The sequence below is a fragment of the Eleutherodactylus coqui genome, unplaced genomic scaffold, assembly GCF_035609145.1.
Source record: "Eleutherodactylus coqui strain aEleCoq1 unplaced genomic scaffold, aEleCoq1.hap1 HAP1_SCAFFOLD_514, whole genome shotgun sequence".
Classification (NCBI taxonomy): Eukaryota; Metazoa; Chordata; class Amphibia; order Anura; family Eleutherodactylidae; genus Eleutherodactylus; species Eleutherodactylus coqui.
The window spans coordinates 52,634-64,408 of NW_027102092.1; the positions used below are offsets into that span (position 1 = coordinate 52,634).

The 11,775-nt window shown below is 47.8% G+C and overlaps 4 non-coding genes across 4 annotated transcripts; all 4 read right to left on the reverse strand.

The window, feature by feature from the left end:
- Positions 1-2,400: 2,400 nt before the first annotated feature.
- LOC136595537 (U2 spliceosomal RNA) lies at positions 2,401-2,591 on the reverse strand. The gene has a single exon (XR_010788739.1). It is a non-coding gene; the product is annotated as a U2 spliceosomal RNA (small nuclear RNA).
- Positions 2,592-5,211: 2,620 nt separating this feature from the next.
- Positions 5,212-5,402, reverse strand: LOC136595538 (U2 spliceosomal RNA). The gene has a single exon (XR_010788740.1). It is a non-coding gene; the product is annotated as a U2 spliceosomal RNA (small nuclear RNA).
- Positions 5,403-8,022: 2,620 nt separating this feature from the next.
- LOC136595539 (U2 spliceosomal RNA) lies at positions 8,023-8,213 on the reverse strand. Its single transcript, XR_010788741.1, has one exon. It is a non-coding gene; the product is annotated as a U2 spliceosomal RNA (small nuclear RNA).
- A 2,624-nt stretch (positions 8,214-10,837) lies between these two features.
- On the reverse strand, positions 10,838-11,028 carry LOC136595541 (U2 spliceosomal RNA). The gene has a single exon (XR_010788742.1). It is a non-coding gene; the product is annotated as a U2 spliceosomal RNA (small nuclear RNA).
- Positions 11,029-11,775: the final 747 nt, after the last annotated feature.

The window sequence follows — 11,775 nt, forward strand, 5'->3', positions numbered from 1 at the left end:
TTGCAGAGCCTGCTGCTGCTGCTACTGCAGGACTCGTCAGCTCCCTACAAAGGATGGTTAAGCCGGCGATGACACTAGAAGCAAGCACTAGTTTGTCTCTGAAGGTGCGTCGGTCGGTCGGTTGGAGGGATCTCTTCGGCCGGCCGCATTTCCAGTGGGGACGGATGGAAACTTTTAACCTAAAATAAGGGAAATTGGCTTCGGCCCCATAGGGCTTTATTGCCTTCCCCTGGGCCAGCATTAGTAGACCCTAGTAAGGAGAATATTAGAGCGGCATGGTCATCCGAAGAACTTAAAAACATACAGCAGGCCTTTTTTGCCCGCCCGCCATACATACATACATACATAACTACAGATTTTATATTTTTTTTTACATATATACATTATATATACACACACACACACACACACACACACACACACACACACACACACACACACACACACACAATCTTAAATCTATCTTTAATCTATATCTACAAAATCTGTAATTTAGAAATAATCCATATCTATATTCTACATAATTAATAAAGATAGATAGATAGATAGATAGATAGATAGATAGACTCACTCACATACATGCATACATACATACATACTGTATGCAATTGAGCCAGGTGTTTGGAAGGCTGACGATGTCACTCCTTTGTGATGTCATCAATTTAGAAGCATTAATACCGGGCTTGGCAGCCATTTCAGTCAGTCTCTGCTGCAGCTGGGAGACGGGAGATGGTCTTTATTTCCACCAAGAAGCTGCAGAACTACCGGTAACTGCATCATTTTTATTTTATTCAATATAGGTTTTATTGGTTTCATGGAGGGGGGGAAACTTTTGCCTTATCTCAAAGCAATGTAAAATTAACTTTGACAATGAAACTTAATAAATCAATTTCGAGTTGAACTATATCATGTTTGTCTGTGATATTTTATAAGGTCTACAAACAGGGGAATGAGGGGAGGGTAAGGGGGGGGTAGGTATCTATGACACGGGAGAAAGAAAAAATAAAACAAAAAGGGGGGGGGGGCGGGCTCCGGAATTGTTGTTTCTCTTTACGATTGTGGTTTAAACGTGTTACTCACATGTCCCTGTCTGTAACCACTTGGTAAATAGGGGTGAGCTCCGGGCATCTATCCATATCGCCCAGGTGTGATACAATTTATCATAGCCTGACGGCTCATCTGGAAGCCTCATTCTCTCCATACGCTCTATTTCGTGGATCATTGCTATTTTTAGTGGAGTGCATTTTTTATGCAGCACACAAGGGGGAGACAGCGGCCTACCAAAATCGAGTTGGCTGCTGCTGTGGCTTTCTTTTTTTAAAAAAAAGGTAGGTTCCGTTCTTCCATGGTGAGGAATAGGCAGGGAGGTTCGGTTTTTGCCAGCTGGGGAATGCTTATAGGCAAGGCCTTATCCCTGGTGGTGCGTGTAACGTCAGACCACGTTTTAGACATGCAGCAGCAGCATTCAGTCAGTGGCTGACAAACGAGCTCCATGCAAGTTTACATTAAACAGACACATTTCTTTCTTTACTGTATTGACTGCGGTCTGTAATCGAGCGGTTGAACTGTTTCTGTGTCCATGCATTGAATAAAGCAATACATCCTTGTAAAGTAGGCGTCCGTTCGTTGGAGTTCTTTGCTCCCCGAGTGTTGCTCCATCTCTAAACGTTGGCCTGGATCTTCATGGACGAATACTGCCCATCCCACGTGGAGCGTGTATCTCAGCCCGCGTGGAGTGCTGCAGTCCAATGAGGTATTCCGTGCTACATAGCAAGCCTTGGGCCTGTGTGATTGGGGGTCCGCTGCTGTCTGTCCACTCTGAAGCGCGCATCCGGGGCCGGCCGCTTTTCGACTACCAGCGACTGCAGGTCACACACACAGGCTGGTTGGAATGGCCTAGCATTATCCTGATCCGGAGGTGTAACTTGAAGCTGCGGGGCCCCAGTACAAAGTCTGGAACTGGGCCCCCAAACTATAAAGCGTCATTGATAGCATTGGTTTACAATGTGGGGAAGAGAGACTTTATGGGCCCCCTAGGGCTCCGGGCCCCCTGCACATACACCCATGACCCGAATACGTGGAGCATACAGACGCAGGCTGCCAGGATACGCTGTGCCTGCCCGATGTTTCCAACTTGGCTATTAGCGCAGCGGTAGGTACGAACTATAGAGTGCGGCTGCCATATGAACTGGTGTGTGTGTGTGTGTGTGTTTTGCTTCCAGTTGTACCTGTGCTGTGCACACTCTGGCAGACGCAGCTGCTCAGTGGATACAATGTTGCGAGCAGACGGGCTGAGTGTCAATCAAAGTGCTTGGGTGGTAGCAGCAGCCGCCGCCACAGCTGCGCTGCACCTCTTGCTCGTCGGTTTTGTTTTTCTGCTTTTGGAAACTGCTGTAGGAAAGGGGGTGCACCGGTCCTGGAGGTACTGCAATACCAGGTCAATGCGTGGAGTGGACAGAGCAAGCTCTTTTTCCAGCTCCCTGTTCTAAAAATCCATTTAATATATGGTCCCCAGATAGGGGACGTATCAGATATTAAACTGATAAGAACAGATACTACACTTGATCTTAGCCAAAAGGCCGAGAAGCGATAACCCGAAATGGGTTTCACCTGTAGCCCGGCCCGCCCAACTCCACTTCCAAGGCTTGAGGCAACACGCTCAGCCAGCACTCTGGGCGCACCCACAATGCACCCAGGCAGCTGGGAGAGCTATTAAAACTTTCCATAGCCCCGCCCCACGCCTTCTCAACCGCGCCCAGCCTCACACCCTCAGTCCTTCCTCTTGCACCGTGCTCACGCATCCTAGGCTTGCAGAGCCTGCTGCTGCTGCTACTGCAGGACTCGTCAGCTCCCTACAAAGGATGGTTAAGCCGGCGATGACACTAGAAGCAAGCACTAGTTTGTCTCTGAAGGTGCGTCGGTCGGTCGGTTGGAGGGATCTCTTCGGCCGGCCGCATTTCCAGTGGGGACGGATGGAAACTTTTAACCTAAAATAAGGGAAATTGGCTTCGGCCCCATAGGGCTTTATTGCCTTCCCCTGGGCCAGCATTAGTAGACCCTAGTAAGGAGAATATTAGAGCGGCATGGTCATCCGAAGAACTTAAAAACATACAGCAGGCCTTTTTTGCCCGCCCGCCATACATACATACATACATAACTACAGATTTTATATTTTTTTTTACATATATACATTATATATACACACACACACACACACACACACACACACACACACACACACACACACACACACACACACAATCTTAAATCTATCTTTAATCTATATCTACAAAATCTGTAATTTAGAAATAATCCATATCTATATTCTACATAATTAATAAAGATAGATAGATAGATAGATAGATAGATAGATAGACTCACTCACATACATGCATACATACATACATACTGTATGCAATTGAGCCAGGTGTTTGGAAGGCTGACGATGTCACTCCTTTGTGATGTCATCAATTTAGAAGCATTAATACCGGGCTTGGCAGCCATTTCAGTCAGTCTCTGCTGCAGCTGGGAGACGGGAGATGGTCTTTATTTCCACCAAGAAGCTGCAGAACTACCGGTAACTGCATCATTTTTATTTTATTCAATATAGGTTTTATTGGTTTCATGGAGGGGGGGAAACTTTTGCCTTATCTCAAAGCAATGTAAAATTAACTTTGACAATGAAACTTAATAAATCAATTTCGAGTTGAACTATATCATGTTTGTCTGTGATATTTTATAAGGTCTACAAACAGGGGAATGAGGGGAGGGTAAGGGGGGGGTAGGTATCTATGACACGGGAGAAAGAAAAAATAAAACAAAAAGGGGGGGGGGGCGGGCTCCGGAATTGTTGTTTCTCTTTACGATTGTGGTTTAAACGTGTTACTCACATGTCCCTGTCTGTAACCACTTGGTAAATAGGGGTGAGCTCCGGGCATCTATCCATATCGCCCAGGTGTGATACAATTTATCATAGCCTGACGGCTCATCTGGAAGCCTCATTCTCTCCATACGCTCTATTTCGTGGATCATTGCTATTTTTAGTGGAGTGCATTTTTTATGCAGCACACAAGGGGGAGACAGCGGTCCTACCAAAATCGAGTTGGCTGCTGCTGTGGCTTTCTTTTTTTAAAAAAAAGGTAGGTTCCGTTCTTCCATGGTGAGGAATAGGCAGGGAGGTTCGGTTTTTGCCAGCTGGGGAATGCTTATAGGCAAGGCCTTATCCCTGGTGGTGCGTGTAACGTCAGACCACGTTTTAGACATGCAGCAGCAGCATTCAGTCAGTGGCTGACAAACGAGCTCCATGCAAGTTTACATTAAACAGACACATTTCTTTCTTTACTGTATTGACTGCGGTCTGTAATCGAGCGGTTGAACTGTTTCTGTGTCCATGCATTGAATAAAGCAATACATCCTTGTAAAGTAGGCGTCCGTTCGTTGGAGTTCTTTGCTCCCCGAGTGTTGCTCCATCTCTAAACGTTGGCCTGGATCTTCATGGACGAATACTGCCCATCCCACGTGGAGCGTGTATCTCAGCCCGCGTGGAGTGCTGCAGTCCAATGAGGTATTCCGTGCTACATAGCAAGCCTTGGGCCTGTGTGATTGGGGGTCCGCTGCTGTCTGTCCACTCTGAAGCGCGCATCCGGGGCCGGCCGCTTTTCGACTACCAGCGACTGCAGGTCACACACACAGGCTGGTTGGAATGGCCTAGCATTATCCTGATCCGGAGGTGTAACTTGAAGCTGCGGGGCCCCAGTACAAAGTCTGGAACTGGGCCCCCAAACTATAAAGCGTCATTGATAGCATTGGTTTACAATGTGGGGAAGAGAGACTTTATGGGCCCCCTAGGGCTCCGGGCCCCCTGCACATACACCCATGACCCGAATACGTGGAGCATACAGACGCAGGCTGCCAGGATACGCTGTGCCTGCCCGATGTTTCCAACTTGGCTATTAGCGCAGCGGTAGGTACGAACTATAGAGTGCGGCTGCCATATGAACTGGTGTGTGTGTGTGTGTGTGTTTTGCTTCCAGTTGTACCTGTGCTGTGCACACTCTGGCAGACGCAGCTGCTCAGTGGATACAATGTTGCGAGCAGACGGGCTGAGTGTCAATCAAAGTGCTTGGGTGGTAGCAGCAGCCGCCGCCACAGCTGCGCTGCACCTCTTGCTCGTCGGTTTTGTTTTTCTGCTTTTGGAAACTGCTGTAGGAAAGGGGGTGCACCGGTCCTGGAGGTACTGCAATACCAGGTCAATGCGTGGAGTGGACAGAGCAAGCTCTTTTTCCAGCTCCCTGTTCTAAAAATCCATTTAATATATGGTCCCCAGATAGGGGACGTATCAGATATTAAACTGATAAGAACAGATACTACACTTGATCTTAGCCAAAAGGCCGAGAAGCGATAACCCGAAATGGGTTTCACCTGTAGCCCGGCCCGCCCAACTCCACTTCCAAGGCTTGAGGCAACACGCTCAGCCAGCACTCTGGGCGCACCCACAATGCACCCAGGCAGCTGGGAGAGCTATTAAAACTTTCCATAGCCCCGCCCCACGCCTTCTCAACCGCGCCCAGCCTCACACCCTCAGTCCTTCCTCTTGCACCGTGCTCACGCATCCTAGGCTTGCAGAGCCTGCTGCTGCTGCTACTGCAGGACTCGTCAGCTCCCTACAAAGGATGGTTAAGCCGGCGATGACACTAGAAGCAAGCACTAGTTTGTCTCTGAAGGTGCGTCGGTCGGTCGGTTGGAGGGATCTCTTCGGCCGGCCGCATTTCCAGTGGGGACGGATGGAAACTTTTAACCTAAAATAAGGGAAATTGGCTTCGGCCCCATAGGGCTTTATTGCCTTCCCCTGGGCCAGCATTAGTAGACCCTAGTAAGGAGAATATTAGAGCGGCATGGTCATCCGAAGAACTTAAAAACATACAGCAGGCCTTTTTTGCCCGCCCGCCATACATACATACATACATAACTACAGATTTTATATTTTTTTTTACATATATACATTATATATACACACACACACACACACACACACACACACACACACACACACACACACACACACACACAATCTTAAATCTATCTTTAATCTATATCTACAAAATCTGTAATTTAGAAATAATCCATATCTATATTCTACATAATTAATAAAGATAGATAGATAGATAGATAGATAGATAGATAGACTCACTCACATACATGCATACATACATACATACTGTATGCAATTGAGCCAGGTGTTTGGAAGGCTGACGATGTCACTCCTTTGTGATGTCATCAATTTAGAAGCATTAATACCGGGCTTGGCAGCCATTTCAGTCAGTCTCTGCTGCAGCTGGGAGACGGGAGATGGTCTTTATTTCCACCAAGAAGCTGCAGAACTACCGGTAACTGCATCATTTTTATTTTATTCAATATAGGTTTTATTGGTTTCATGGAGGGGGGGAAACTTTTGCCTTATCTCAAAGCAATGTAAAATTAACTTTGACAATGAAACTTAATAAATCAATTTCGAGTTGAACTATATCATGTTTGTCTGTGATATTTTATAAGGTCTACAAACAGGGGAATGAGGGGAGGGTAAGGGGGGGGTAGGTATCTATGACACGGGAGAAAGAAAAAATAAAACAAAAAGGGGGGGGGGGCGGGCTCCGGAATTGTTGTTTCTCTTTACGATTGTGGTTTAAACGTGTTACTCACATGTCCCTGTCTGTAACCACTTGGTAAATAGGGGTGAGCTCCGGGCATCTATCCATATCGCCCAGGTGTGATACAATAATTTATCATAGCCTGACGGCTCATCTGGAAGCCTCATTCTCTCCATACGCTCTATTTCGTGGATCATTGCTATTTTTAGTGGAGTGCATTTTTTATGCAGCACACAAGGGGGAGACAGCGGCCTACCAAAATCGAGTTGGCTGCTGCTGTGGCTTTCTTTTTTTAAAAAAAAGGTAGGTTCCGTTCTTCCATGGTGAGGAATAGGCAGGGAGGTTCGGTTTTTGCCAGCTGGGGAATGCTTATAGGCAAGGCCTTATCCCTGGTGGTGCGTGTAACGTCAGACCACGTTTTAGACATGCAGCAGCAGCATTCAGTCAGTGGCTGACAAACGAGCTCCATGCAAGTTTACATTAAACAGACACATTTCTTTCTTTACTGTATTGACTGCGGTCTGTAATCGAGCGGTTGAACTGTTTCTGTGTCCATGCATTGAATAAAGCAATACATCCTTGTAAAGTAGGCGTCCGTTCGTTGGAGTTCTTTGCTCCCCGAGTGTTGCTCCATCTCTAAACGTTGGCCTGGATCTTCATGGACGAATACTGCCCATCCCACGTGGAGCGTGTATCTCAGCCCGCGTGGAGTGCTGCAGTCCAATGAGGTATTCCGTGCTACATAGCAAGCCTTGGGCCTGTGTGATTGGGGGTCCGCTGCTGTCTGTCCACTCTGAAGCGCGCATCCGGGGCCGGCCGCTTTTCGACTACCAGCGACTGCAGGTCACACACACAGGCTGGTTGGAATGGCCTAGCATTATCCTGATCCGGAGGTGTAACTTGAAGCTGCGGGGCCCCAGTACAAAGTCTGGAACTGGGCCCCCAAACTATAAAGCGTCATTGATAGCATTGGTTTACAATGTGGGGAAGAGAGACTTTATGGGCCCCCTAGGGCTCCGGGCCCCCTGCACATACACCCATGACCCGAATACGTGGAGCATACAGACGCAGGCTGCCAGGATACGCTGTGCCTGCCCGATGTTTCCAACTTGGCTATTAGCGCAGCGGTAGGTACGAACTATAGAGTGCGGCTGCCATATGAACTGGTGTGTGTGTGTGTGTGTGTTTTGCTTCCAGTTGTACCTGTGCTGTGCACACTCTGGCAGACGCAGCTGCTCAGTGGATACAATGTTGCGAGCAGACGGGCTGAGTGTCAATCAAAGTGCTTGGGTGGTAGCAGCAGCCGCCGCCACAGCTGCGCTGCACCTCTTGCTCGTCGGTTTTGTTTTTCTGCTTTTGGAAACTGCTGTAGGAAAGGGGGTGCACCGGTCCTGGAGGTACTGCAATACCAGGTCAATGCGTGGAGTGGACAGAGCAAGCTCTTTTTCCAGCTCCCTGTTCTAAAAATCCATTTAATATATGGTCCCCAGATAGGGGACGTATCAGATATTAAACTGATAAGAACAGATACTACACTTGATCTTAGCCAAAAGGCCGAGAAGCGATAACCCGAAATGGGTTTCACCTGTAGCCCGGCCCGCCCAACTCCACTTCCAAGGCTTGAGGCAACACGCTCAGCCAGCACTCTGGGCGCACCCACAATGCACCCAGGCAGCTGGGAGAGCTATTAAAACTTTCCATAGCCCCGCCCCACGCCTTCTCAACCGCGCCCAGCCTCACACCCTCAGTCCTTCCTCTTGCACCGTGCTCACGCATCCTAGGCTTGCAGAGCCTGCTGCTGCTGCTACTGCAGGACTCGTCAGCTCCCTACAAAGGATGGTTAAGCCGGCGATGACACTAGAAGCAAGCACTAGTTTGTCTCTGAAGGTGCGTCGGTCGGTCGGTTGGAGGGATCTCTTCGGCCGGCCGCATTTCCAGTGGGGACGGATGGAAACTTTTAACCTAAAATAAGGGAAATTGGCTTCGGCCCCATAGGGCTTTATTGCCTTCCCCTGGGCCAGCATTAGTAGACCCTAGTAAGGAGAATATTAGAGCGGCATGGTCATCCGAAGAACTTAAAAACATACAGCAGGCCTTTTTTGCCCGCCCGCCATACATACATACATACATAACTACAGATTTTATATTTTTTTTTACATATATACATTATATATACACACACACACACACACACACACACACACACACACACACACACACACACACACACACACACACAATCTTAAATCTATCTTTAATCTATATCTACAAAATCTGTAATTTAGAAATAATCCATATCTATATTCTACATAATTAATAAAGATAGATAGATAGATAGATAGATAGATAGATAGACTCACTCACATACATGCATACATACATACATACTGTATGCAATTGAGCCAGGTGTTTGGAAGGCTGACGATGTCACTCCTTTGTGATGTCATCAATTTAGAAGCATTAATACCGGGCTTGGCAGCCATTTCAGTCAGTCTCTGCTGCAGCTGGGAGACGGGAGATGGTCTTTATTTCCACCAAGAAGCTGCAGAACTACCGGTAACTGCATCATTTTTATTTTATTCAATATAGGTTTTATTGGTTTCATGGAGGGGGGGAAACTTTTGCCTTATCTCAAAGCAATGTAAAATTAACTTTGACAATGAAACTTAATAAATCAATTTCGAGTTGAACTATATCATGTTTGTCTGTGATATTTTATAAGGTCTACAAACAGGGGAATGAGGGGAGGGTAAGGGGGGGGTAGGTATCTATGACACGGGAGAAAGAAAAAATAAAACAAAAAGGGGAGGGGGGGCGGGCTCCGGAATTGTTGTTTCTCTTTACGATTGTGGTTTAAACGTGTTACTCACATGTCCCTGTCTGTAACCACTTGGTAAATAGGGGTGAGCTCCGGGCATCTATCCATATCGCCCAGGTGTGATACAATTTATCATAGCCTGACGGCTCATCTGGAAGCCTCATTCTCTCCATACGCTCTATTTCGTGGATCATTGCTATTTTTAGTGGAGTGCATTTTTTATGCAGCACACAAGGGGGAGACAGCGGCCTACCAAAATCGAGTTGGCTGCTGCTGTGGCTTTCTTTTTTTAAAAAAAAGGTAGGTTCCGTTCTTCCATGGTGAGGAATAGGCAGGGAGGTTCGGTTTTTGCCAGCTGGGGAATGCTTATAGGCAAGGCCTTATCCCTGGTGGTGCGTGTAACGTCAGACCACGTTTTAGACATGCAGCAGCAGCATTCAGTCAGTGGCTGACAAACGAGCTCCATGCAAGTTTACATTAAACAGACACATTTCTTTCTTTACTGTATTGACTGCGGTCTGTAATCGAGCGGTTGAACTGTTTCTGTGTCCATGCATTGAATAAAGCAATACATCCTTGTAAAGTAGGCGTCCGTTCGTTGGAGTTCTTTGCTCCCCGAGTGTTGCTCCATCTCTAAACGTTGGCCTGGATCTTCATGGACGAATACTGCCCATCCCACGTGGAGCGTGTATCTCAGCCCGCGTGGAGTGCTGCAGTCCAATGAGGTATTCCGTGCTACATAGCAAGCCTTGGGCCTGTGTGATTGGGGGTCCGCTGCTGTCTGTCCACTCTGAAGCGCGCATCCGGGGCCGGCCGCTTTTCGACTACCAGCGACTGCAGGTCACACACACAGGCTGGTTGGAATGGCCTAGCATTATCCTGATCCGGAGGTGTAACTTGAAGCTGCGGGGCCCCAGTACAAAGTCTGGAACTGGGCCCCCAAACTATAAAGCGTCATTGATAGCATTGGTTTACAATGTGGGGAAGAGAGACTTTATGGGCCCCCTAGGGCTCCGGGCCCCCTGCACATACACCCATGACCCGAATACGTGGAGCATACAGACGCAGGCTGCCAGGATACGCTGTGCCTGCCCGATGTTTCCAACTTGGCTATTAGCGCAGCGGTAGGTACGAACTATAGAGTGCGGCTGCCATATGAACTGGTGTGTGTGTGTGTGTGTGTTTTGCTTCCAGTTGTACCTGTGCTGTGCACACTCTGGCAGACGCAGCTGCTCAGTGGATACAATGTTGCGAGCAGACGGGCTGAGTGTCAATCAAAGTGCTTGGGTGGTAGCAGCAGCCGCCGCCACAGCTGCGCTGCACCTCTTGCTCGTCGGTTTTGTTTTTCTGCTTTTGGAAACTGCTGTAGGAAAGGGGGTGCACCGGTCCTGGAGGTACTGCAATACCAGGTCAATGCGTGGAGTGGACAGAGCAAGCTCTTTTTCCAGCTCCCTGTTCTAAAAATCCATTTAATATATGGTCCCCAGATAGGGGACGTATCAGATATTAAACTGATAAGAACAGATACTACACTTGATCTTAGCCAAAAGGCCGAGAAGCGATAACCCGAAATGGGTTTCACCTGTAGCCCGGCCCGCCCAACTCCACTTCCAAGGCTTGAGGCAACACGCTCAGCCAGCACTCTGGGCGCACCCACAATGCACCCAGGCAGCTGGGAGAGCTATTAAAACTTTCCATAGCCCCGCCCCACGCCTTCTCAACCGCGCCCAGCCTCACACCCTCAGTCCTTCCTCTTGCACCGTGCTCACGCATCCTAGGCTTGCAGAGCCTGCTGCTGCTGCTACTGCAGGACTCGTCAGCTCCCTACAAAGGATGGTTAAGCCGGCGATGACACTAGAAGCAAGCACTAGTTTGTCTCTGAAGGTGCGTCGGTCGGTCGGTTGGAGGGATCTCTTCGGCCGGCCGCATTTCCAGTGGGGACGGATGGAAACTTTTAACCTAAAATAAGGGAAATTGGCTTCGGCCCCATAGGGCTTTATTGCCTTCCCCTGGGCCAGCATTAGTAGACCCTAGTAAGGAGAATATTAGAGCGGCATGGTCATCCGAAGAACTTAAAAACATACAGCAGGCCTTTTTTGCCCGCCCGCCATACATACATACATACATAACTACAGATTTTATATTTTTTTTTACATATATACATTATATATACACACACACACACACACACACACACACACACACACACACACACACACACACACACACACACACAATCTTAAATCTATCTTTAATCTATATCTACAAAATCTGTAATTTAGAAATAATCCATATCTATATTCTACATAA